Source organism: Leopardus geoffroyi, chromosome B4, assembly GCF_018350155.1.
Source record: "Leopardus geoffroyi isolate Oge1 chromosome B4, O.geoffroyi_Oge1_pat1.0, whole genome shotgun sequence".
NCBI lineage: Eukaryota > Metazoa > Chordata > Mammalia > Carnivora > Felidae > Leopardus > Leopardus geoffroyi.
In genome coordinates, this window is record NC_059341.1 from 141,490,333 (window position 1) to 141,515,636 (window position 25,304).

The following is a 25,304-nucleotide window of genomic DNA, read 5'->3' on the forward strand; positions in this document are numbered from 1 at the left end:
CAAGTCAAAGAATGATAAACAAAATTCTTCCATTTAAAACCCAAGGAAGACAAGGTCAGGAAGTATGTTTAGGGATGGACTGATGGGAGCAGGACCGTGGAGAAAACCCAGACAATGGTTAGCAAGAGGTTCAAGAACGCATTGACTCCGGGGCCGAGCTGGCGGTGTGGTGGGAGACAGGTTTTCGAGCGATCAGATGCTTCCAAGCTGGGCGATACCCTGCACAGGTATTAAATTTATGATTAATGTTTCAAAGTGTAGATACAATCTTGTTACTTTTGTACATATCCAAGCACATGCTGTGTCTCACAAGTGAAAACAGTCTTTCAAAATGTAAATGACCTAATACGCATTAGAAAGAAAATCTGCTCCAACTGTAACAAAACAAAGTGTACCTGTTTGCTACTTACAAGGGCCATGCCTGAAACAAAACACCAACATTTTTAACTTCCAATATTAATACGCCAATAAATGCAAGAAGACGGAGACACACACACAAACACAAGATTATGGGAGACAGTAGCCCATATATTTCCGGGTTTGATGTAACAAGCAGAAATGAGATCGTACATGTTCAGAACAATGTAATTAAAAAGTAATTCATTTGCTTTAATTGCACTAGAAATACTTTGAAAAATAGATAATATATCGTGTCACGTATACAAGACACAGTTCAGTAACTTGCAAAATCAGAAATTACACGGAAAGTGTTCCCTGATAATGTCAAAATAACTATAGAGGACATTATGAACAAACTGAAAGTGAAAACGACAAAAACCTGGGCGAGAAGAAAATATATCTCTTCCTCCGAGCCCTGGGTTGGGGCGAAGATCAAATCTGCAGCCGTGATTTGCTAAGAAAATAATTCCCCCGAGGGCTTCGGGGGGGAAGCTCCAGGCAGGCCAGATTTCACTGCTTCCATAACTACTTCTGTTTAAAAATAACCACAAGGAGGGGCGCCTGGGTGGCTCAGTCGGTTGGGCACCTGACTTTGGCTCAGGTCATGATCTCGCGGTTCGTGGGTTCGAGCCCCGCTTCAGGCTCTGTGCTGACAGCTCAGAGCCTGGAGCCTGCTTTGGATTCTGTGCCTCCCTCTCTCTCCGCCCTTCCCCCACTTGTGCTCTGTCTCTCTCTCTCTCAAAAATAAATAAACATTAAAAAAAAATTTTAAATAACCACAAGGATAAACAAGGAGCATCGAATCTAGGAAACGAGGAAGACACCAACGAATACTCAGAGGAAAGCAGAAGTCATGGCTTGGGAGCAGCGATGGCGGCGTCCCGGAATCTTCTCTGGGAAGACGGTCGGTTCCAGCGGCGAGCAGGGTGCTGGGCGGAGAGAAGACGGGCCGAATCCACGGGCACACGGAGGTATCTCCATTTATAGACCAAAATACGGACCATCTGGTTGAAATGGGCCATTGGGGGGGGGCGCCTGGGTGGCGCAGTCGGTTAAGCGTCCGACTTCAGCCAGGTCACGATCTCGCGGTCCGTGAGTTCGAGCCCCGCGTCAGGCTCTGGGCTGATGGCTCAGAGCCTGGAGCCTGTTTCCGATTCTGTGTCTCCCTCTCTCTCTGCCCCTCCCCCGGTCATGCTCTGTCTCTCTCTGTCCCAAAAATAAATAAACGTTGAAAAAAAAAAAAAAAAAAAAAAGAAATGGGCCATTGGGGGAGAAAATGCTAATTGTCAAAACTGTCAAAGAGAGGAACAGATCGGCGGCCAGGCACTGACGCCAGGGTACGTTCTTGACGAAGAGCCCAGCACAGCGTGATGGGGAGCAGCCCCCGACAGCAGATGCACCCAGCAGGGGGAGCGGGGTCCTCCCAGGCTGGGGAAGCACACCAGCTAAGGCAGCGTCTGCAGGCTCAGAGCTGGGCAGGGGTGAGAGGGGAGGGGAGGCAGGGCTTCTAAAGCCAGATTGAGGGGCGCCTGGGTGGCTCAGTCGGTTGAGCGTCCGACTTCGGCTCAGGTCATGATCTCGCGGTTTGTGAGTTTGAGCCCCGCGTCGGGCTCTGTGCTGACAGCTCAGAGCCTGGGGCCTGTTTCGGATTCTGTGTCTCCCTCTCTCTGACCCTCCCCTGTTCATGCTCTGTCTCTCCCTGTCTCAAAAATAAATAAAACATTTAAAAAAAAATTTTTTTTTAAATAAAGCCGGATTGACCTGTGGGTCCCTTGCGGGGCCTCTCATGCGTAGAGGCTTTCTGCAAATCAAGAGGCTGGTCCCTCGTCAACCCTGGATTTTCTGATATTCCAGGATTTCCAATTCCACAGAGATCTGATGACTCTTGTTAGGATTGTTTATTAATACTGATGTTGACCCTTTTCTTAGGTTTATTTATTTATTTTTGAGAGAAAGAGAGAGCAGGGGAGGGGCAGAGAGAGAGAGAGAGAGAGAGAGAATCCCAAGCAGGCTCCGTGCTGTCAGCACAGAGCCCGACACGGGACTCGACCCCACGAACTGTGAGATCAAGAGTCAGACACTCAAGGACCCGAGCCTGCAGGTGCCCCCACCACCCCCCGTGAGGTTGACCCTCTTTTCTGTTTGCTTCCCCTGCTTGTATTTTCCGTCTTTCACTGCAGCTGCATTTTCGTGCTGACTTGGAGGGGGTCTGTGTGCTCCTGGTCCAAGAAGGACTTCGGGGCCAGCCATGGCGTTCCATCCACCACGAATCCAGCCAGGGCTCTGTCGTCCCAGCCGGGCAGCAGCAGGGGGCCTCGGCTGCCCGTCCCCTGTCCCCTGTCCCCTCCTTGAGGAAGGGGCCCATCAGGAGTCTGCGGGGGAGACACGAGGGCAGAGACCGAGAGCGTCGGGAGTGGTCGCTGCCTCGCGGGTCGTGTCCCCACCCACGTCCAGACGCCAGGGACTGATCCAGAAGGCGCCCTCTGACCTTGCCCCGAAACGCCAAGAGCAGCTGGGGCCCACGAGGAACGCACGCTGTCCACAAGTGCCACACCAGGACACCGAAACGGTAACCGGCGGGAGCAAGGACAGACGGACTTAACACAAGGACGGCCGGACCCGTAAGAACCTACGAGGAGAGGCTGAGACCAGGAAAACTCACTGAAAGAGAAGCCAGTGAACGTGTGAGTTGTCTCAGGAAAGTGTGATCTCTGAAGCCCGCAACAGTGGGTGTGGTGAGTGGGTGGAGGCTGTGGCTGGGGGACAAGGGCACGAGGGCCGCGGTGCGGGGCCTCCCCGAGCTCCAGACGGAAGGGCCCACGGGCTGCAGGGAGCGGCCAGGCTGGCGCCACAGCCCTGACGCGACCCCAGAAGGCAGCAGGGGGAGGGCTTCGACGGAGAAACCCGCTCACGTGTGAGGAAAACAGAAAACACAAATGGTCAAACTCTCAAATTCCCAAATAAAATCAACAAATCCAGGGACGTCACCAGCCACACGGAGAGGAAGGGTGGCCTGATATATGCGGCTGTTACGTTTGTCTCGAAACCTAAAACATAAACTAAGCAAAGAAAAGAAACAGAGAAAGTATATTCACGACAAGCGGGGCAGCAGCAGAAATCTGCTGGACCAACGGTCTTTGTAGAGAAACAAGCTGAAAACCGAGAAGGTGGACACTCAACGGGAGACGGTCCTCCGCACCTGCACCCCCGCTAACACGGTCAGACAGGACATGTGAGCGAAGGAAACACAAGGAGAAAGGGAAGGAAACGACAGGTGGAAAACAGGACGTGAGTCGGTAACGGCAGTAGAAATAAAGCCAAGATGGGGCGCCTGGGGGCTCGGTCTGCTGAGCGTGGTCGCCTTATTTACGCCACTAAGCACACGCAGTTCACCCGCGTGTGTGTGTTTGCACACGCACAGCATCTGGAAGCGTGCACGCGCCCCGTGGTCTTCCGCGGTTTTCTCCCCAGAGGACGGCCGAGAGTTTGACTTCTGTCCATGCCCGTTTCTGTGATGCGTGTTTTTACGGTGAGTACGGGTCATTTCCGCGAACGCTTGTGTGGGTTTCCACCGCAGAAGGCTTGAAGGAAGCCTCACGATAAGGAACGGCCCACAGAAGGCCAGGCGCTGATCGCGGGCTTAGCCCAGATCACGCGGCCCCAGGGGACGCTGGTGGGACTGGCGGGCTGGACACGTCTGCTCGTGCACCCGGGGCAGAGCTCAGCCACGCCGGGATCCCGTGGAAGGAGTTTGCTCAGCTTTGTTTCCTCGCTCGATGAGGGGAGCTGCGGGCAAGAGGCTCCGCGAGGAGCCGTCTTGCTTAATTGGTCTTTAATCGTCAGACAAAACAAACGGGAGAGGTCCTGCCCAGCAGCACTCACCTCCTGCTCACGTCTGTGACCCGCGCACACAGCTGATCAAATGTCTGTGCCTTTCCGACACGAGGAGCGAATAATTAAAGTGTCCATAAAGGCAGCGACGTCTTAACAGAGTTTAATTGTGCGTGAAACCTATGCGCAGTGGGGTCCGCGGGGTCCGAGGGAAGCTCAGTGCTGACCAGCCCCCCTCCCTGCCGGGCCGCGCCGCTCAGGGCTGGGCCTCGGCCCCAGATGCCTGAGGGCGGACGTCTGGACTCTGGACGCGCCCGGGAGTGTCGTCGGCGATCCACAACCCGAGTTCTGATGCGGGCTCACCATCCCCGCCCCACGAGGGGACAGCCTGCGGTGTCCCCACCAAATCCCACTGCTGGCACTTGCCCGACACCAGGAAAGGGAGGCCAGGCGCAGAAAAGGGACCCAAACCACCGGACTCCGGTTCTCAAGGGCCCGGGGAAGGTCAGAGCCTCCTCCTCCGAGGCTCACTCACCCCTCACCTGGCCACGTGCCACAGCTTCTTACCGTCAGCTGGGTGCGAGCCTCAGCGCTGCCCCCAGGACAGAGATGAGGAGAGAAATCCCATTTCAGTGAGAGGTGGGGCCAAGAGTCCCAGTGACTCGTGGGACCCCCGCTTTCCCCCCCATTCCCCCACCGGGAAACCAGGCTCAGCCTCCAGGAACACCCAGAATCCAGGCACTGATTGTTTCCAGCACCTTCACCCCAGGGCCATCTCCAAGGTCTGGGCTTCCCTGCTCCACAACGCAGGGGAGAGAGCCTGTCACACGAAACCCAGACCCCTCCTCCTCCGCCCCCCACCCCAGCCCCCCCCCCCCCGGCGAGGGAATGTCTCTCACCTGCAGGGTCTTGAGAGATCTGACCTTGTGTCTCTCGCTCTCTCCCTTCTGTTCTCACCAGGCAAGTCCTGCCCCAGGGCCTTTGCCCAGACCAAGCCTCTCCCTGGGATGCTGATGCCCACCTCCTTCTGACACAAACGTTTGAAGACACAAACGTCACCTTCTCTGGGAGGCCCCCTGACATCCCTGCGAACACAGGGTCTGCTCCCTCTGCACACCCCAGTGCCCCGACCACCCTGTGCTCCGTAAGTACTGACGAACACGCGTCAGGGAGTTCAGAGAGGGACGTACAGGTGCTGGACCCTGTGCAGAGCCAGGCTCCGGCAATCAGGTCCCGGCAGGGCAATGCCAGCGTGCAGGTGGGGGGTGGTATGGCTTGTGCATGGGGTTAAGAGCAGGACGTGGTCCTCGGGTGGCTGGGAAGACGGCCGGCCTTCCACGGGCAGGACAGGAAGCAGGACCGGGGCTGGGTGCCCGTGGGGGACATCAGACACGGGTTGTGCTCGAATCTGGGGTCTCGGTCTGAAGCTCAGGGACTCGCGGGTGTAACAAGCAGCTCCGTGAGTGGAGTTGGGGGGGGGGGCGGTGGGGGCAGCAGCACAGACCCTCGTGGTTAGGTTCTCCGTGGGCGAAGGGAACGAGGGTGCTCTGGGCAGTGGCCGAAGGGGATTTTGGTTTTTTGTGAAATGATTAAATTTACGAAACAAAATTATTGAACACATCTTCATATTGCAAAGTCACGACTGTGCCCGTCCTGTGTCCGTCTGTAACGTGAATTACCCTCCGTTTCCCCGCCTGGACTCCACGGGTCTACGTCGCTGGAGACAATCTCTAACGACATCGTCAAAAAAGTTGTTTTTCGTAACTCGCCCACCTGTCGGAGCTGGGCTGAACTCGTCGGTAGAAGAGCCTGGGATGTGCCCCTCCCGCCAGAGCCTCTGAAAGTGCGAGGTTACAGGGCAAAGGCCAATGAGGTCCTTTCGTGAGGAGGACCACCCGGCAGGCCCAGGGTGGAGGCGGCCGGCTCCGAGGGTGGAGGAGGGGAGGAAGGGCCGAGAAGCTGCAGACAGGAGCCTCCGGACCGACGCCCCCACCCCCCGACACGGAGACCTGAGCCCAGAGGGACCCAGCTTGGACCTCTGACCCCCGGAGATGATGCGTCTTGTTTCTTGCTCCCTTCACCACGTGTTTGTGGTAGTGTTACAGCAGCTTAGCAAACGAACACAGTGGATAACCGATCACCGATTATCGGGCGCTGAGCTCACCGGACCCCACGCGAGGCCAAATGTGGATCCGTGCCAGGGGGCTGAAGGTGGGGCTGGGACGTCCGCCTCGGTGGCCTCATCTGTCAAGGGGGACACCCTGCCGGTGAAGTGCCCCGGTGTCACCTGACACGTCACTAGCAGAGGACACATCTTTCTCTCTCTCCTCCTCCTTCTCCTCCCAGAAGAAAGGGTGAGATCCACACCAAGAAGCGGTGACAATTGGGGAACACCCGCCCAAGGCCTCCCGGTGGGCAGGACAAAGGTGGGGGACGGTGCTGGGCATGGCCTTGCTCAGGGAGAAAACCCCAAGGTCACGTTCGGAGCATGTCGGTGCCCGTGGGAGATCAGCCGGAAACTTCTAGAAGGTCGGCTGAAGTTCATGCCTCTACCGTGGGAAGATGCCGGGTCTGTTGTATTTGAGGTGCGTGAATGCAGACGTGGGCCCCGCGGTCATGGGATGAAAAGACCAAACTCGCCACGCCAATCTCAACTGAGGTTGCTCAAGATCCACCGTGGTCCAGGACGTGCACTCGCGGGCCACGGCAGGGCTCGTGGAGGCCACGGCAGGGTGCGTGGCGGCATGAGGACAGAGCCCTTCGGGTCAAGGTCTGTGAGGAGAGCGAGGGTTTGCGGAATCAGCGGAAAGAGTGACGCCAGGGACAGAGGGCAGATGCCGGGTACAAGCGGGATTGCCTTGTGAGTGACCCGTGCATGTCCCCACGTCCCCAGAGCCCAACGCTGCCAGGACCACACTGGGGGTGAGCAGCACCTACCTCGTTGTTCTGGCAATATCCAGGGACAGGAGGAGGAACAGGCTGCAGCGAGGGTGTGGGAGGGGCCCGTCTACTGAAGGGAGGAGGGGAGCGGGCTGTCAGAGAAGGATGGTTCTGGAAGCAGCGACCTGGACGCGGGGGCACAGGTGAGAGCAGGGCCAGGGGAGGGACCTCGCGGGCCCCCAGCCGAGGCGCCAGCAGTGACTCTCTCAGGCGGGCCAGACAGCCCGCTCTGCTGGCACCCGCCTCTGAGCATCCCAAAACCCAGCTACCCTTCCCGCCTCGCGCGGGGTTGGCAGTTATTGGGCTGAATAATGCGCTTTGGCTGTGTCCGCGAGCCCCGGCGTTCCATGCTGTCCATCCACATGCAGGACACTCACAGGTAGATCTACGCCCCCAGAAACGTCACATCCCCCTGGCGAGTCTGAGCGTCCTGATGCTCGCGTGCAGGCCAGCCCCCCGCGCCCCTGGCTCCCACTTCAACACGTCATTGTCTGGATACCGGCCTGCCCGCGCCGGGAGGGGGCTTCCTGGAGTCGGGGATAACTGAACGTGACCTGTCCTGCTCCCAGACAGACACTGGCCTCTGTAAAGAGTGGGGGTGGGACCCGCGCCCCCGTCACATGCCCGTGATGCGCCCAGAAGCACGCTCCTAAGACCCAAACTCACCAGAACCAACTGCAGCGTGAGCGCCCCCCCCCCCACACACACACGCAGGAACCAGGACCCGCAGCACGACTGCTCTCATTGTGTGAAACACACACACCATCAGCGACACTTGGTACGTCCACAGTTTTGGGCCAACATCACCGCCGTCTAGTTCCTGAACATTCCATCTCCCCGAAGGGGAAGCCCGGGCACAGTGGGGTCACCCCCGCTGCCCGCCCCCAGCCCTTGGTGACCACGAATTGGCTTCTGTCGCCTCGAGTTGGCCCGTTCCGGACATTTCACAGGAACAGAATCACACGGAACGCGTGCCCTTGTGACTGTCTTCACGCGCCGAGCATCTTTCCAGGTTCGCCGTGTGGTGGCAGGTGTCCCGAGCTTCGTTCTTATTTACGGCTGAATAACGGTCCCTTGTGCTCAAACAACTTCACGGCCGTGTTCACAGCATCATTATGCCCAGCGGCCAAAAGATGGGAACGGCCAACCGGCCATTAACCGATGAACGGATGAACGAAACGTGGCACAGCCTGTGTTTGTAACACTTACGTGGGCGTCACACAGCGGCTGGAAACCAGGAAGTCCTCCTGGTGGTGGTGTCCACAGAGCCCACCGGGGCTCCACCGTTCGCTCGAGATCGGTCTCATCTTCTTCCGGCCAAGCGTCTGACACTCGTCACGTACAAAGCCCCCCCTTCCCTGCACCCCCCAGGTCACCGAGACCATCTCCATCCGTCCCGTTGTCCGAGACAGAACCCCCAGCCCCTGCCCTCTCTTCCCCCCATCCTCACGTCCAGCTTGCAGATTCCCCTGCCCTGGTCACCCCACTTCCCGCACGAGCTCGTGGTCGCCGCTGTCTCCCCCTGCAGTCCTGCTCTCTGGCTCTGCTCTGACCTAATGTTCACAAGATACTCAATCCGCCCCAGGACACCCGTCTGGCCATGGTTCTCCCCGGTGGAAATCCCTCCTTGGCTCTCTGCCACTGGAGAACCCCAAGCCCTGCACATGCACACGTGGGTACAAGGCCTCTGTATCTCCCCAGACATCCAGTGGATCCGGGCACTGACTGCGCCCGCTGCTTCCCTCTCCCCATCCAGTGTGCCCTCTGCCCCGGACAAGCTACAGGACCACACCCTCCTCGAAGGACTCACCCCATCCCTGCACACACACCGTCCCGTCCTGGGCAGGTTCTTTGCTTCTTTGGACACCAGGATGGCTCCCCCCCGACTCTCCAGAATTCCCCGTTTACTTGTCCAGGTGCTGAGCTGGGAGGCTCGGAGGCCGACCGTCTCTCGTCTGCAGCCCGGCCGGGCCCTCCGACAGCTGTGCACCTGTGTTCACACACCTGCTGCGTGTCTCACGCTGGCTGTTGGGACCAAGGCCCCCTCCCGCACAGCCCCCAGGACCTGAGGCTCCCTGGTTCCGACCTCACCACCCGATGCTGAGCAAACGCCTCTGAGAGCCTCACCTCCCCCCTGCAGCCCCGCCCCGAGTTGCTGGTGGAGGTCCCGGGGAGCTAACGCACCAGCTTCCAGCGGCCCTGCCGGTCGTCCCTGCCATCACTACTCTGTACCGGGAGCCGCTGGCTTTGCGCAGTCACAATGACGATCGCGGGACAGCAGGGTCAGCTCCAACTATCCCAGCGGGACTCTGGCTGCCAGATGCCCCGGGAAGGACCTCACGTCCCTCTGAGGGGAGCTCCCCACCACTCAGCCCTGCCTCCAGGAGCCCTCTGGCCATATTACTGGGAGGGAGACGGGCCACCTCCTCCCTGGGTCCCCACAGAAAAGCAACTCTCCCTTCCCGTGTGCCCCTGGCAGACACGCCTTGTAACCCCAACAGGCACCTCCTGGGGCGCGTCAGCCCTCATCATGTGAGACACAGCAGCTGTCTGCCCTGGGCTGTCTGCAGGGGGCCCTGCGGGTCTCTGCTCAGGTTCCCACCCAGCCACCCTGTGGCACTGTCGTCAGGAGGTTTGCCACCATTCCCACGTCGGCCTCCGTGGGCCCCAGATTTTCCTCATTAACCTATGACTCCAGTCCTCACCCACAGTGGCTGGGCCCCAAGCTGCTCGGGAGGGAGCCCCTATCCCTGCTGTTTGCGGGGCATCCTCGCAGATGGAAGGGACCCAGCGGAGGATCTCAAAGATGCTGGGGACTGGCTGAGCCTTAAAATGGAAGAAGACCGGGGTCCCAGAGTCACCACTTGGAAGTTGCTGCTTAGAGCTGGAAAAAACAAATCACCCCTTCTCCTGGGCCGGACTTGGGGGGACGACAGAAGTGCCACCTCCATCATTCGAAGGGCACTGTCCCTGCCGAGCCGTGCTGGCCACCCAGATACACAGGGAGCTCAGCGCCTCCCCCCACACCTGGACCCACACCTGGACCCACTCCTGGGCCCTCACCTAGACCCTCACCTGGCCCCATACCCCACCTCTCCTGGCAGGCTCCCTGAAGCAGAGGACCGATGAGAAACTGATGCAGCACAGGGTCACAGTTCAGTTTCCGGGCTCAAGAGCCTATCATGGTCACGGGCAGGCCAGCAAGCCTGCAGTGACAGGCCTGTCTCCCAGCCCTGGACCTACACGCACACACCAGGGCTCAAGACCGCGGGGAAATGAGACTTCCTTTCCTGGCAGGACATCTGAGAAAAGTGGAGGACAGGACGCTGAACGCCCTGCGCTTCCGTTCAGGTGACATTCAGGCACGGGGAGTCTAGGCCAGCCATTCAGATCTGGGAGTCTCTTGAGGAAGGCAGAACAGAGCCGTGTGCATGGTTGGCAGAAGGGTGTCCAGGGCTGGGGGCCACGGGCAGAGTCAGAGGAAGCCTGAGTGGACGGCATAGGCACCAGTGTCTGAAAACAGAGAGGCTTCTGGGAAACAACAGGAGCAGCCTGTGGAGGACAGACAGGTCACTCGGACCAGTGGGGGTGGCTGTGATCCGGGCTGCACAAAACCCCAACAGGGATGTTTCTAGAAAACACTGGGTGACCTGGGCTCCCTTCTCTGATCTCGGCCCGGGATCCTCTCCCAGAAAGGGCTGCCATCACCAGCTCTGGGCTGCTATGCGGGTAGGGGGCACGGAGGACCCCCCAGGTCTCACAACTGGGTGGTGCGCAGGGAGACAGAATCCCAGGGCAGACCCTGACCAGGCAGAGCACTGAACCAATGCCCTGTGGCAGCCTGCGGTCTCTGTAGTGGGTGCTGGGTGGAGGAAACCCCTGTAGACAGCCTGGGGGACACGCAGGGACACAGCTCATACAGTCTCTGCTCCGTGGGGTCCAGGAGACGTGTCCGGGCCACTGGCTTTGGCATTCATCTCCAGTCCCTGCTCAGTGACCACCAAGGCATCAGGTTGCGTGGACGTCCACACACACACACGCACACACACCCCCAAACTCAAATTCAGCAGCATTTCATTACTGCGCCGGTGCACAGGGCACTTTCCTCTGTGTTGCAAATTTATTTCAGACTAAATTATTAAGCAGGTTTCAATAATGCAAGCCTTCCCATTGTAGCTGGAAAGGCAGATGCCTTGTTTCAAAGCATATTGTTTCCAGGAAGCAGCGGGCGACCTGAGCTCCCTGCTCTGATCTCAGCCCACGATGCTCTGCTCCTGGAGACAGAGGCTGTTTCTTGGTTAATAAATGAGGGTCGGCCGAGCCTGTGCTCTTTTCTAATTTACTTATTCACTTTCGTTTGACAAGGTCCCCGGGAAAAATACTGACCATTTCGGCAGTTTTCAGAGAAAAGCGGACTCACCTGCACACAAGTTGTTGGTTCTCACCACACCGAGTATGCACGTGCGGGGCACGGTCTCACCCACTGCGCACGCGTGACGGAGCGCCCTCACCCACTGCGCACGCGTGACGGGGCGCCCTCACCCACTGCGCACGCGTGACGGGGCGCCCTCACCCACTGCGCACGCGTGACGGGGCGCCCTCACCCACTGCGCACGCGTGACGGGGCGCCCTCACCCACTGCGCACGCGTGACGGGGCGCCCTCACCCACTGCGCACGCGTGACGGGGCGCCCTCACCCACTGCGCACGCGTGACGGGGCGCCCTCACCCACTGCGCACGCGTGACGGGGCGCCCTCACCCACTGCGCACGCGTGACGGGGCGCCCTCACCCACTGCGCACGCGTGACGGAGCGCCCTCACCGTGCTGAAGAAAGCTTTGCAGACCTACTCTTGTCGGTTCGCTGAGAGCCCTCCCAGCCCCGCCCTCCCTGCTGCCACAGCAAGGCCGGCCCCCGCCAGGCCTCTAGGGTCTGCGAGTCACCGCGGAGGGAGCGGAGGCCCCGTGTCATCTTGCGTGGGGTCAAGACCACGCAATCCCACATCAACCGAGCACGAACTCCAGCGGACCTTCAGCCAGAGGCGCCCGTTCCAAGGTCCCGCTCGTCCTCGGCGTCCCTCGCCGCCCCCGGGAGGCACCTGCTTGCGGGAGCGTCCACCAGCCCCGCCAGGACTTCAGAGCAAGAAGGCGTCTTGGTTGGGTTTCTCTGGCCACGTCCGAAACCCCACAAGGACCTTGGGAAACTCCGAGGTGGCAGGACCTTCAGCCGCGAGGGGCCCAGGCGGAAGGCCACTGGCTCATCCTGTAGGGGGCGCTCCTGAGGGTGGAAAGGGGTGCTGGCAGGAACCACGGGAACTGCAGACGGCAGGTGTTTCGGGATGGGCTGGTGCACCGGGCACCCAGCCCCAAGAGCTCATCTGGACGCCTGTCATGACCTTGGGAGCAACTTGGACCCCACGGGCTCCTTCTGGCTCTGCAAAGTCTGCCCGAAAACGCCCAAAAGGGGCCACACCCTCCCTTTGGGGGAAGAGGGGACACCGCGGAGGGAACAGGTGTTCACGTGTTCTCTTCTGGCACCTTTGTTGTGGTACCTACGGTGGACACGACACCGCTGAGCACAGCAGCCTGCACCTGCCTCCCTCTGGGTTGGGAGGAAAACAGGCAGGTTACCCCTCCCCCCCCCCACCAGTCCCCAGGAAACGCTTTCCCATCATCCAGTCACAGTGGAGCTGGGTTTTTCCAGGCCTCAACCACCAGGGTTCTTGTCCCAAACAAGCAGGGTCCATGTCACTGGACAGGGACATGCAGAAGAATGAACCTGGACCGCTTTCTTACACCAGACACAAAAAGAAACTCAAAATGGATGAAAGACCTAAGTGTGAGACAGGAAGCCATCAAAATCCTAGAGGAGAAAGCAGGCAACAACCTCTTGGACCTCACCCACAGCAACTTCTTACTCAACATGTCTCCACAGGCAAGGGAAACAAAAGCAAAAATGAACTATTGGGACTTCATCAAGATAAAAAGCTTCTGCACAGAGAAGGAAACAATCAGCAAAACTAAAAGGCAACCGCTGGAATGGGAGAAGACGTGTGCAAATGACATATCAGATTAAGGGTTAGTATCCAAAATCTGTAAAGAACTTACCAAACTCGACACCCAAACAACAAATAATCCAGTGAAGAAACGGGCAAAAGACATGAATAGACACTTCTCCAAAGAAGACATCCAGATGGCCGACCGACACATGAAAAGCTCAACATCGCTCATCGTCAGGGAGCTGAAAATCAAAACCACCATGAGATACCACCTCATGCCAGAGTGGCTAATATGAACAACTCGGGCAACGTCAGGCAACGTTTGAGGATTTTATTAAAGTCTAACTCTATGCTGAAATTATGCATATTTTTTCCATGTTACTACACTCTCCCTGTATTTTCTTCAGCATATTTATAAATACTGTCGTCCACGCCTCATTGGCTGACCTCAGCACCTGGTCACCGCCGGCGTTTCGGGCGCTTCTCTCTCTCACCTGTTGGTCACAATGGCCTTTTCCCCCTTTGTCTCCCGAGAAAAAAGAGTATCCTGGGTGTTACGTGTACAGTGTGTGTCACACACAGAGTGCATGATTCCGCAGAGGGAATGCTCTTTCCTCCGTAGGGTGGGGGATCGTCACGTCCACTAATCGGGACCCGGGTCAGGTCGGGGCTGGGACAGCTCCAGCCTGATGTCACCCACCTGTGGAATGCCTCCCGGGTGAGACGTGACCCCTGTGTTTCCATCCTGCCCTTCAGTGAGACCGTTTTCTCCGAAGCACAGAAACCGTAAGTGATCCCACCACACTTGTGCAGCTCAGGCTTCCTCGCCTCGCCTTTCTTGCCGGAACCTCAGTGACGAGCGGGCACGACAGGTGAGGAGAGGTCCGGGGGTCCTAGGAGGCCAACGACATCCAGAAATCATCCGAATACAGTTTCAGTATGCTTTCCACTTGGCATTTCATTTGCTTTTCTGCTTCTACTGATTTAGTTTTCCTAAGTTTGATTAGGAAATCAAAATGAACTGTAGTTCATTCTAATTCATTGGATTCGTTTTGATCCACTTAGCGAGTAACAATGTAAAGAATAAATATTACTAGTCTCATAATAGCAATGGCAGCTAACACCCGGACAGGCCCAGACTTTACCAGGTCTTGTTATAAGTACACTAAGTACACTAATTTTTTTAATTTTTTAATGTTTATTTTTGAGAGACAGAGAGAGACAGAGCATGAGCCAAGGAGGGGCAGAGAGAGAGGGAGACACAGAATCCAAAGCAGGCTCCAGGCTCCAAGCTGTCAGCACAGAGCCCAATGTGGGGCTCGAACTCACAGACCACGAGATCACGACCTGAGCCGAAGTCAGACGCTCACCGGGCTGAACCACACAGGCGCCCCCACTGACTAATTTTTTAAATGTGTATTTACTTATTTTGAGAGACAGAGGGAGGGGGAGGAGCAGAGAGAGAGAGAGAGAGAGAATCCCAAGCAGGTTCCTCACTGTCAGCGCAGAGCCTGATGTGGGGCTCAAACTCACGAACTGGGAGATCAGGACCTGAGCTGCAATCAGGAGTCAGATGCTCAACCGCCTAAGCCACCCAGGCGTCCCAGATACACTAATTTAACCAGCGAGTAACCCAGTCCCCCCTGTAAGCAAAATGTTTCATCATAACTTAATGCCTTAAACGTATTCTATCCCATTTTCTCGATCTGGCTAATATAAAAATGAGATTTCCTATTATTGTTATAAAATCACATTTATCACTCTTACCAATTCATCGCTGTTGAAGATTGAAAACTACACTCGTAGCTTTTCTGAGCCACTTATACTAGAAACATGAGTGCAAATGCTCGTTCACAATTACAATGGGAAGCCTTTTCTCTCCTGAGCGGTGGGATTATTTGGGCTTCTTTTTTCCGTCTGGGATCCGCTCAAGCCTTCACCCCCTGAATCCGCCTCACATTCCACACACAGGTAGTGCACAGGAATCGTATGTGCAAAATGCGCACACCGTGAATTACTTTAAATCCATACGTGCCAAGTAAAGTTTACGTGGGTCAAAGCGCAGAGCGTGGGACCCCTCCCCTGGTCACCGCTGCTTTCAAAGAGGAGGGGGTGGCGATCGGCGCCAGCATCCGCACAGAGGACAAAGCAGTAACCGTAGCCACCAGGCTAGCATCCTGCAGGCCAAGTGGGCAAGACGAGTGACCGGCGGGCGGTGGGAGAGGGGACAGGCAGGCCTGGGATTCCGGGCCACGAGAGGGGTGAGCACAGCCCCGCACGGCCCATCCGGCAGGGGGAGCACACGGAGGGCTCCCCTGGGGCAGACGCCTTGTCATCACCTGTGTGCCTACCAGCCTAGTTTTCCCCCCCGATGAGAGAAGCTCGGGCACGTTTACGTTGCTGGGGAGTGTGCAGTGACCCGCAGCGAAGGGGGTACGCGACCAGGTCAGGGGATGGGTGTGCAGCCTGGACGGTAGGGGTGAAGGCAGCGGGCGCTGCCAAGGTCGAGAGACCCTCCTGCCGGAGGGCCGGTGTGTGGGGGGGGCGCTGCGGGTGGTGGGGAGGGTCGGCCGTCGTGGGGCGGGGGGGACCGCGGCGATCAACGTGGCCTGTCATTGGCGCTGGATGATCGCGTGGCTTTCTCCAACAGCTGAGCAGGTGACAGTGACGTCCGAAGTGAAGGTGTGGCCGGTGAGTGTCGCCCACGGCCTGGCGGGAGCACCATCAGTCGTGGGCACGAGCCGGACACGGCGGGCGTGAGCTACACGTGTGACGTCCACGTGCGCGTGTGGGAGCTGCCATCAGACTGCGGAGATGTGTCCGGGCTGGTCGCCCCCTCTGACTCACCCGCCCCAGTGCGGGGGCCGCGACCCTGCACGCCCACCCCCTTCCAGAACCACGCGCTCTCCTGCTTTCCTGTCACGGGACTCGGGGCTCCAGAGCGGCAGGCCGGCTGCCTCCCCTCGGCCTCTTCCCGGCAGAGCGGGGGGCAGGACGGATGGCGCAGCGGTGGGCAGAGCGCAAGAGGTGACACGAGGATTCCGAGGCACGACGAGAAGGGGCGCGAGGCACAGGACGAGCCAGAGGGAGACGGACACCATGGTGCCCCTGACGGGACAGGAGCCGGTGGTGGCTGCTGCTCGTCCAGATTGGACAAAAGCGCCCGGGTCACAGGACACGAGGACGGAATTGACGGTGACGGAGGAGACGCAGCGGCGGCCGAGGTCTTCGGTTGGCGGATGTCGAACCAGCTCGGGCGTAATCCGGGGCAGACGGAGCCTCTGGAAAAACCACGCTTGACACGTAGCCACCTTTTGTCTCTTGCCTGGTCGGAGGCGGTGCAGCGGGTGGGGTGGGCTCCCGGCTCCCGACAGGAGTGCAGAGGACACGCGCCTGCGGTGGCCAGACTGTGCCGCACGCAGCTGACCTCCACGCCCCACGGAGGTGCCCTCCCTGCATTACAGACAGGACCCCGGGCAGCGGGCCGTGCCCCCACCCCTCCCGCACCGGCTCAGAGGATCCGGGCCCCAGGGGGGGAGCCCCCAGCCCACTTGTCTTAGGGGTTAACGGCCAGGTCGCGAGTCTGCCCACCACCAGCACGTTCGCCATCTTTTGGGGGGGGTGTGGTACAGCCGAAATATTTAAAAGCGTCGATGCCGCGTCCCCACAACATTATTAACAGGGAACAGAGTTATTTCACCTCATTTTGTCAGCAGCCGAAAGCACTCGGGGACGGAGGGAACGTCGCCGCCGGCGGTGGCCACATAACAGGTCGCACGTCCTTTGAACAAGCCCAGCTAAACCGTCCCCTAAATAATTGGGCACGTGTGACAGCAACCCGCTTACGAGTCGTTCCGGGAGCCCGGGGCGCAGAGATGGTGCTCGTCGGCACGTGTGCCCCCACGGTGCCCGCTCCGGATGCCCGCGTCCCCGATGGAGCCCCGGGGGCCGCGTGCCCAGAGCGCAGGGTGGCGGCAAAACAGGCCTGGGAGGAGGGCGGGCTCATCCCCGAGGACCCCGGAGACTGGAGACCGGAACCCGCGAGGCTGCGGGTCAGTGAGGACGGCAGGGCGCCGGCTCCCCCTGCAAACCCATACGAGGCGGGCGAAGGGAGGACCAGCCGCCCTCGGCTCCTCTCCGCTCAGCGGGGTGACCCAACGCCTCACACTCAACACCTCCAAACCCACAGTGACGGTCTTCCCACGCCGCCACGCCCTCTGCTGGGTGTCCTGCTGTGGGAAGGGGCGACAGGCCCCCAGGCCCCGTGCGAGACCTCGAGTCAGCGTTCACCCCATTGTAGCAGGTGAACCGAGCTCCACACGCTCGCATCGGTCGTGTCCTTGACCCCTGACCTCTCCTCCCACGCAGGGCGTGAAGCGTGGCTCTGCCGCCCCCGAACAGGAGACCTCCAGGTCCCTCATCACCTCAAGCCCCGTGACCTCCGTCCCTTCGCCCAAGAGCCCCCCTCCGGCGGAGGCGGAACAGAAGCCACACCGCGGCCATGCGCGCCCTCCGTGGATCCTGGACTGATTTCTCCCGCAACGTTTTCTCTTCAGAGGTCACGCACACTCCTCATTAGATTTATCCCTGTGTGTTTAATATTTCTGACACTGTTTATATATAACGTTCTCTAGACTCCGTTTCTAATTGTTGGCTTTTCTGTAAAAACAAACCTGATATTTTCCTTGTTCCAATAACCACGGTAAATGTAACTTATTAATTCTAATGACTGTTCTGTGACCTTTCAAAGCTTTACGTCATCAGTTGTGTTGTGTTCAAACAAGTCCCGTTTCTTCTGCTCCGATCCCCACGCTTCAGTTCTCACCCCCGGCCTTGCGGCACCGTCTACAAATCTTAGGCCGTGTGAAGCCTCCTTTCCTCAACCCCAGTTTCCGGTAAAAAGGTTTCCAGTTTCGTCATTTCCTGTGTTTCTGCTCAGACTAAGGAGGCTCTGTTCTCCTTTCACTTTGCTGAGAGTTTCTATCGTGAACGAACATTGAAGTTTTCCAAATGCTGTATGCTGCACGGATTAAAGTGACTATTTTTTTAGCTTTTTCTATCAATGTGGTAAAACACATTAAGTTATTTTTGTTTCTTTTTTTAAGTTAAGGTACAACGGGCTGCTGCGGATTCTGTGTCTCCCTCTCTCTCCGCCCCTCCCCCACTCACGCTCTGTCTCTCTCAAAAATAAATAAACATCTAAAAATTTTAAATAAAAGACACCGCTGGCATACAAAAACACAAAATCCTTAAATGTTCAGTTCGGTCAGTTTTAGCAAGGGTATACATCTGGTGTACCCAGCACCCAAAACAAGATATAAAACACTCCCATCCTTCCAGAAAGTTCCCTCCCGTCCCTTTCCATGTGTCACCACCCCCGGTAACTGGTTCTGCCACCATACAGTAGTTGTGTTTGGTAAGACGGGAACACGCCTTTTGGTAAGACCCGAGTTTGGTACGACAGGAACACGCCGGTCGCACACTCTCACCTCAGCTCCTCCGCCAGATGTGTCTAGAGGTGCGGCTGTATCCCAGACGCTAGCGCCCATCCTGATCGCTGAGGAATATTCCGTGGTACGGCTGTTCGAGCTGTTCATCTGCTCTCCTGTTGACTGGCTGTTTGGCCATTTTCAGTTCGGGGCCATTGTGCATAATGCACCATAATCATCCTTACTCACGTCTCTGCAGGCGAATCGCTTGGAGTGGAATCGCTACCCGTATGATAGAATCGTATCCGGGAGCCCCGCGGAGAGGACTCCCTCTGCCTAGCGGACTTTCTGTGTACACAGTCATTTGGCCAATAGCTGTAAGACGTAGACTTTGTTTTTTCCAATTCTCGGTCTTTTTATTTTCTTTGTTTTTCACCTTAACTTACTCATAAGAGCCTCCAGTATAATTTTTGAGCAGGAATAGAACAAGCAGATAGGCTAAATTCATTCCTGGATTTTTTTCCACACACATAACAAAATTTACCATCTTAACTATTTTTAAGTGTACAAGTCAGTGGTTCTGTGTACGTTCCTAAGGTACAAACATCACCACCGTCCGTCTCCGGGACGTTTCCATCTTCCCAAATGAAACCCTGTCCTGTTGAACACGGACTCCCCGGCCCCCTCCCCTGCCCCCAGCACCAACATCTACTCTAGGTCTCCGTGAATCTGGTGTGTGTGTGTGTGTGCGACTGGCTCAGGTCCCATCACGCCCATGTTCTAGCAGGTGTCAGACTTGCCTTCCGTGTGAGGGCTGGGTTCTGTCCCGTTGTCTGGATGGGGCACGTCAGTTTATCCATCCGCCCACGGCGGACACATGGGTTGCTTCCATGTTTGAGCTGCTATGAACACGAGTGTACAAATATCCCTCCAAGACTCGGCTTCCAACTCTTTGGGGCGTGAACGCACAAGTGGAACTGCTGCATCACGTTCAGCGTTTTACAGTTAAGTTTGAGGCCTTTCGTAAATACCCTTTATCAGACCTGGAGATCCACTGACGCTCACACTCTTACTTTGCAGAGAGATTTCACTGCGTAGGCCTGCTGAACCCCATCAAATGTTTCTACCGCATCTGTGAAGATGATCACATCTGTTTCTTCCTCCTATTCTCTGCATGAGGTAGCACATTGACTTTTTTTGTATGTTTATTTATTTTTGAGAGAGAGAAAGAGACAGACACAGCATGAGCAGGGGAGGGGTGAACAGAGAGGGAGACACGGAATCCAAAGCGGGCTCCAGGCTCCGAGCTGTCAGCACGGAGCCCAACACGGGGCTCGAACTCACAGACTGCGAGATCATGACCTGAGCTGAAGTCGGTGTTTAATGACTGACCCCCTCAGGCACCCCTTTTAAATTTTTTTAGTGTTTGATTGTTTAATGTTAAACCGATCTTGTGTTCTTGGGATAAAACCCACTTGGTCACGGTTTTAATCTTCTCATCTGTTGCTGGATTTGAATAGTCATGTCTCGTTAGGTATTTCTGTCTCTCTGTGTACAAGCGATGTTGGGTCTCCAGTTTCAACCCTTGATGGCTCCTTTGCCAGCACCTGGGTCCCTCATATGCTACTTATGAAAGGGCTTGTGTAATGTTGGCATTGATAATAAATGTTGGGTAGAACTCTCTGATGAAGCCATCAGAATATGCAATGTCCTTCTTGGGAATATTTCTGATTATGAATGCAACGTACACAATAGACATAGGTTTATTCAGATTTTCTATTTCTTCTTGCATGCAGTTTGCTACTTTGTATTTTTCAAGGAATTGTTTTGTTTCATCAAAGTTGTTGAGGTTCTGTTCATAAGGAATTGATAATTTCCCCTCACCAAACCTCCAAAGCATGTAACGTCTGTGCTTCCTGAGGCTGGCGATTTATACTTCCTTCCCTTTGATGCACTTGATCAGTGTTGTTACAAGTTTATTACTATTTTTTTTTTCAAAGAGTCACCCTTTGTTTTTGTTGATTTTTTTCTGTTTACTTCTGGTGTGTTTATTTCCGATCTTAGTTCCGATCAGTTCTTCCTCCAAGTTTAGATTAAGTTTGCTTTTCTTTTACTGTGTTTTTGCAAGGTGGGACCATAGTTTATTTTTTATACCATTTTATAAAATATAAGCCATAAACTCCCCTGTAAATTCTGAAAGCTGCGTACCACTTACTTTGATATGTTAGGTTTTCATTATGATTCCATGCAAAATATGATCTCATTTCCTCTATGGTCTCTTTTCCCAGTTGTGCTGTGTTCAGCAGTTGGAGATTTAATTTCCAAATATTTGTGTATGATTTAAGTATCTCATCATTTTTCATCTCCAATCTAAAACCATTATTAGAGCAAATATTCTGTGCATTCTTTTTGTATTTAATTCCTTTGTGTCTGTCGGTGCCCATTTCTGCAGCCCAGATAGGGTCCATGTTAAAGAACGTTGCATGTGTGTTTGCGAAGAACATACATCCTGCAGTGGCTGGAGAGAGGGTTCTATCGAGGTCAAGTAAGTCACGCTGGTTGGTAATTATTTTAATATTCTACAGAGATATTTTTCCCTATTCGTTCAAGTAATTGAAAGACGGGTGATCTTCATGCTGGTCATGGTTGTGTATCTGCACATTTCCGTCTTCGTTTCTGACAATTTTCTTCGTGCATTTTGAATCTCTGTTGCTAGGCCAGTACTTACCTAGTGTTATGTCTCTTCAGTGAATTTATCACTTTGCCATTATAAAATCACCTGTCTTTGTGTCCAGTAAAACTCATTCTCCTAAACTCTGCTGTTTGGTAGCAGTACAGCGGTTTTGGTGTGGGCCCCCTTCCCTCCGCCTCCCATCCGTCCATCTGTCCTGTATCTTACAGTGAAGTCTGTCTCTAGGGGGAAGCATTAGCGGGTCTTTGACTTTGTTTTGTTTGTTTTGTTCTGCACCCACCTCACAGCAGTTAACTTTCACTTTGAGTGCCTGGCCAGTGTAGACTGGATTCAGATCCTGCTAGGAGAGAGGTCAAGTCTCATGTTCTGAAGTTTGTCAAACACTGATTCACTTCCATTTTTGTTCCGCTTTATTCTGCATCAACGTTTGTTTTTAGTATTCTGTTATTCCTTTAGCTATTTTTTTTTTAAGAGGCGGGAGGGGGAGGGCGGGAGATGGAGACAGAATCCCAAGCAGGCTCCACAGTCAGCACAGAGCCGGACACAAGACTCGAACCCACGAACTCTGAGATCATGACCTGAGCCCCAGAGTTGCACATTTAACCAACTGAGCCACCCCAGCGCCCCCTCTTTCACTACTCTTGTATTGTGCTCAGACACTCACACAGAGACTGGCTCCGTCTCTCAGTAGCTGTGCCTCCAGGATGCCGTCCTGTCTCACAAACTGGGGAAGAGCCTGACGGCAGCCTGTTCCCCTCAACCACCTCCCGGCCGGTGGCTCGTGGCTGCGTCATGGAGCCCGACATGCTTCAGAGCACATGGCGATTATTTCTGCCTTAAATAATCATTTTCTTAAGATGTATGAACTTATATATTCATACCAAATATATATATAAATGTGTGTGAGAAAGAGAGGTCAGACCTGTCCCATTTCAGCTCCGGACCCACAGGTGTTGTGTCATTTCTCTCCAACCCCAAGACCTTCACCCAGCGTGTTTGGCTGGTTAGGCCGGGAGGAGACAGACTCTCTCCACAGCTGACTGTGCATGTCTTTACTTCTCCTCGATCTTTATGGGACATTTCCATTTGTTATAAAATTACAAATTAACAATTTTTATTATTTTAGGACCTTAAAGATGTCATTTAATTGACTTCTGACCTTCTTTGTTTCTGACGAGAAGACATTTTTCTTCTTTCCATCGTAAACCTGTCTCTGGTTGTCGGTGACTCCGCTCTTGTCTGTGAGTGACAGCGTCTTCGCTGGGACGGACCTACATCCCCACCTGGGGATGGGCTCGGGGTTGAGTTTCTTGATTCTGCAGGCCAATGCATTTCACTGACTCTGCAAAGATCTCAAAAATTATCTTTCCAAATATTTCTTTTGCCACTTTTTTTCTATCTTTTCCTTCTGAGTCCCCAGTTGTATTTTTATGCCATTTAATATTGTCTCCAATGCATGGGTTTTTTTTTTTCTTTTAAACTTGTTTTGAATTTCTCTTAATTTAAATATATTGTATTGATCTGCCTTCTAATTCGATGATTTTGTTCTCTGTATTATGCATTTTTCATTTTTGTCATTCTTAGCATATATCTTTCCACTAGGTCTTGGGCATTTTTAACTTAATTACTTCAGAATCCCTTCTGATGACTCAACATTGCAGTCTTGCATGGCTCTTCTGTTATTCACTGTTTCCTCTCTTGAAAATGGGCCACGTTTCTGGGTGTGTGTGCACATGATTTCTCAATACCGTGCTGGACATGTACCCATAGGACGGCCCGGACTACAGTCATTAATAGTCACATCCAGGACAGGCACCGTCCCGATGCCAGGCGGCTACACTGGGAGGAAAGTCTGACCCGTAGCTGAGCTGGTTCTGGGCTTGGCATCAGTTAATCATTGGTTTCAAGTTTTTTGAGAGAATGCATCACAAAAGTCCCTTGTCAGAGTCTAGACTGTGAGCATTGACGAGAATTGTGCCTCTATGGATGATCTTTTCCTAACGTGGGTTTAGTGGCCTGTGTTTGGGTTGTTGGGGACCCCAGCCCCAGTTAGGGCTCTCCTCTAGTCCTAACCCAGCCCTGGCACCTGTTGTGTGGCACTGCCCTGGTGTTCCTGACACCGTGACCCACTGCAACTCCTTGAAGGGATTCTTACCAGCTTTCCCCTCCCCCTTTCTCTGCCGGTTACATTTGGAGGCCTGGAGTGCATCTGGGATTTGTCTCAGCAACCCCAACTCTCCCCAACCATGCCCAGCATCTGGGGGTCCTCTTGGTGACCCCACCCCTCCCCAACCACGCTCAGGATCTGGGGGCCCCCTCAGCTCTCCTGCCCTGCGTCCCACTTTTGACAGCATCTGACTTGTACTTAGAGAAGCCCCGGCTGCTGCACATCATCCAGGGGCCATCTGGTGCCTGACGGCTGTTGACGAGAGTCTGTAAGAGCCAGGGGCCGTTTCTCCTGCAGGCACGTGTGGGATTCCTTCTGCCCCCACAGCCCCACCAGGAGCAGGGCCAGCGCTGATCCCTCACTCCCTGGACTTTAGATCATTTGTGTTGCTTTAGTCCTCGATTCCAATGTTCTTCCCTCTGACATGTATATTTTCAAGTTTCTGGAATGCTTTCATTATTACTGCGTAATGCTCACTTGTGACTTTGTATATCTGCACCAGAAGCAGGATATTAGCCAATATTCTAGTGTTAATCCATATCACATTCTTGGAATATGCCAGCCTTGGCTACGATCATTTATCACATTATATGTGTTCAGGTTTAGTTGGCTAGTATTTTGCTTAGGATTTCTTTGTCTATGTTTGTAAGAGAGACCCCTCTGTAAATTTCCCTTTTAATCCTCCTGGCTTAGATGTCAAGGTTATGCCGGCCCCCTCCCTAAACGAGTTGAGAAAAGTTCTTTCCTTTTATAATCTCTGGAACAGTTTGGTTAGGACAGACTTAAGCTCTTAAATAGTTAGAATACTTGGGGCGCCTGGGTGGCTCAGTCGGTTGAGCATCTGACTTCAGCTCAGGTCATGACCTTGCAGTCCGTGAGTTCGAGCCCCGTGTGGGGCTCTGTGCTGGCAGCTCAGAGCCTGGAACCTGCTTCAGATTCTGTGTCTCCCTCTCTCTCTCTCTGCCCCTCCCCTGCTCACGCTCTGTCTCTCTCTCAAAAATAAATAAAAAAAAATTTTTAAGTTTCTATTAAATAGTTATAATACTTCACCCGTGAGGCCACTGAGCTAAAGTGTATGTGTTTACGTGTGTATGTTGAGGGTTGTGATTAGGGGCAATCATTTCCTTTGTTAGGTTTGAAACAATTTGGATTTGCTGTTATTTGTGCCAATTTAGCAAAAGATTGATTTCTCTGTGCGTTTGTCTATTTTACCTATTTCTTCTGTCTTATTGATAAAGGGTTTCTTGACTTCTTTATTTAGACACGATGCATAGACTGAAATCCTTAGTGAACCGCCTGGCTGGCCACCAGCTCCAGGAAACCCTAACGAGGGCACCTCTCCAGGGTCCACACCCCTCTGTCCTCCTGGGCCTGTACCCGCTCGTGATTCCGTGATTCCTGGACATGCCTGGCCGGTCACTTATCTCTGCCTCATCTGTCTTCATTTGTCACAAACTCCCACCACCCCCAAAGCTACCCCGATAACCCGCCCCCTCTGCCTGCCTCAGACACCCTGTCCACACCGCAGCTGCTGGCAGGAGGCTTGACACTGAATCACGTCACTTCCCGGCAGGACCGCATGGCCTTCCGGGACTCTTTCCAAGTCCCTATGTGTCTACGCTCTGCACACCCCGGCCCTGCCTGTGCTCTGGGTCTCTGCCTCTCTCCCCTGCCCTCCCCACCCCGCGACGGGCACCTTCGTGCCCCTCACCACCTGCTGTGCCCGGACCTCCCTCCACAAAACCCGAGTCAACGACGCGCTTGCTGATGGACATACAGCTCCTTGCTCTGAGTCACGGACACACCTCGTACTCTCGGAACCTGGGGATCGTGAACAGTCATCACAGGG

General features: G+C 54.9%; 1 non-coding gene across 1 annotated transcript; it reads left to right on the plus strand.

Moving 5' to 3' along the window:
- The first annotated feature begins 958 nt into the window (after positions 1-958).
- TRNAQ-UUG lies at positions 959-1,043 on the plus strand. Its single transcript has one exon. It is a non-coding gene; the product is annotated as a tRNA-Gln (tRNA).
- The last annotated feature ends 24,261 nt before the right edge of the window (positions 1,044-25,304 follow it).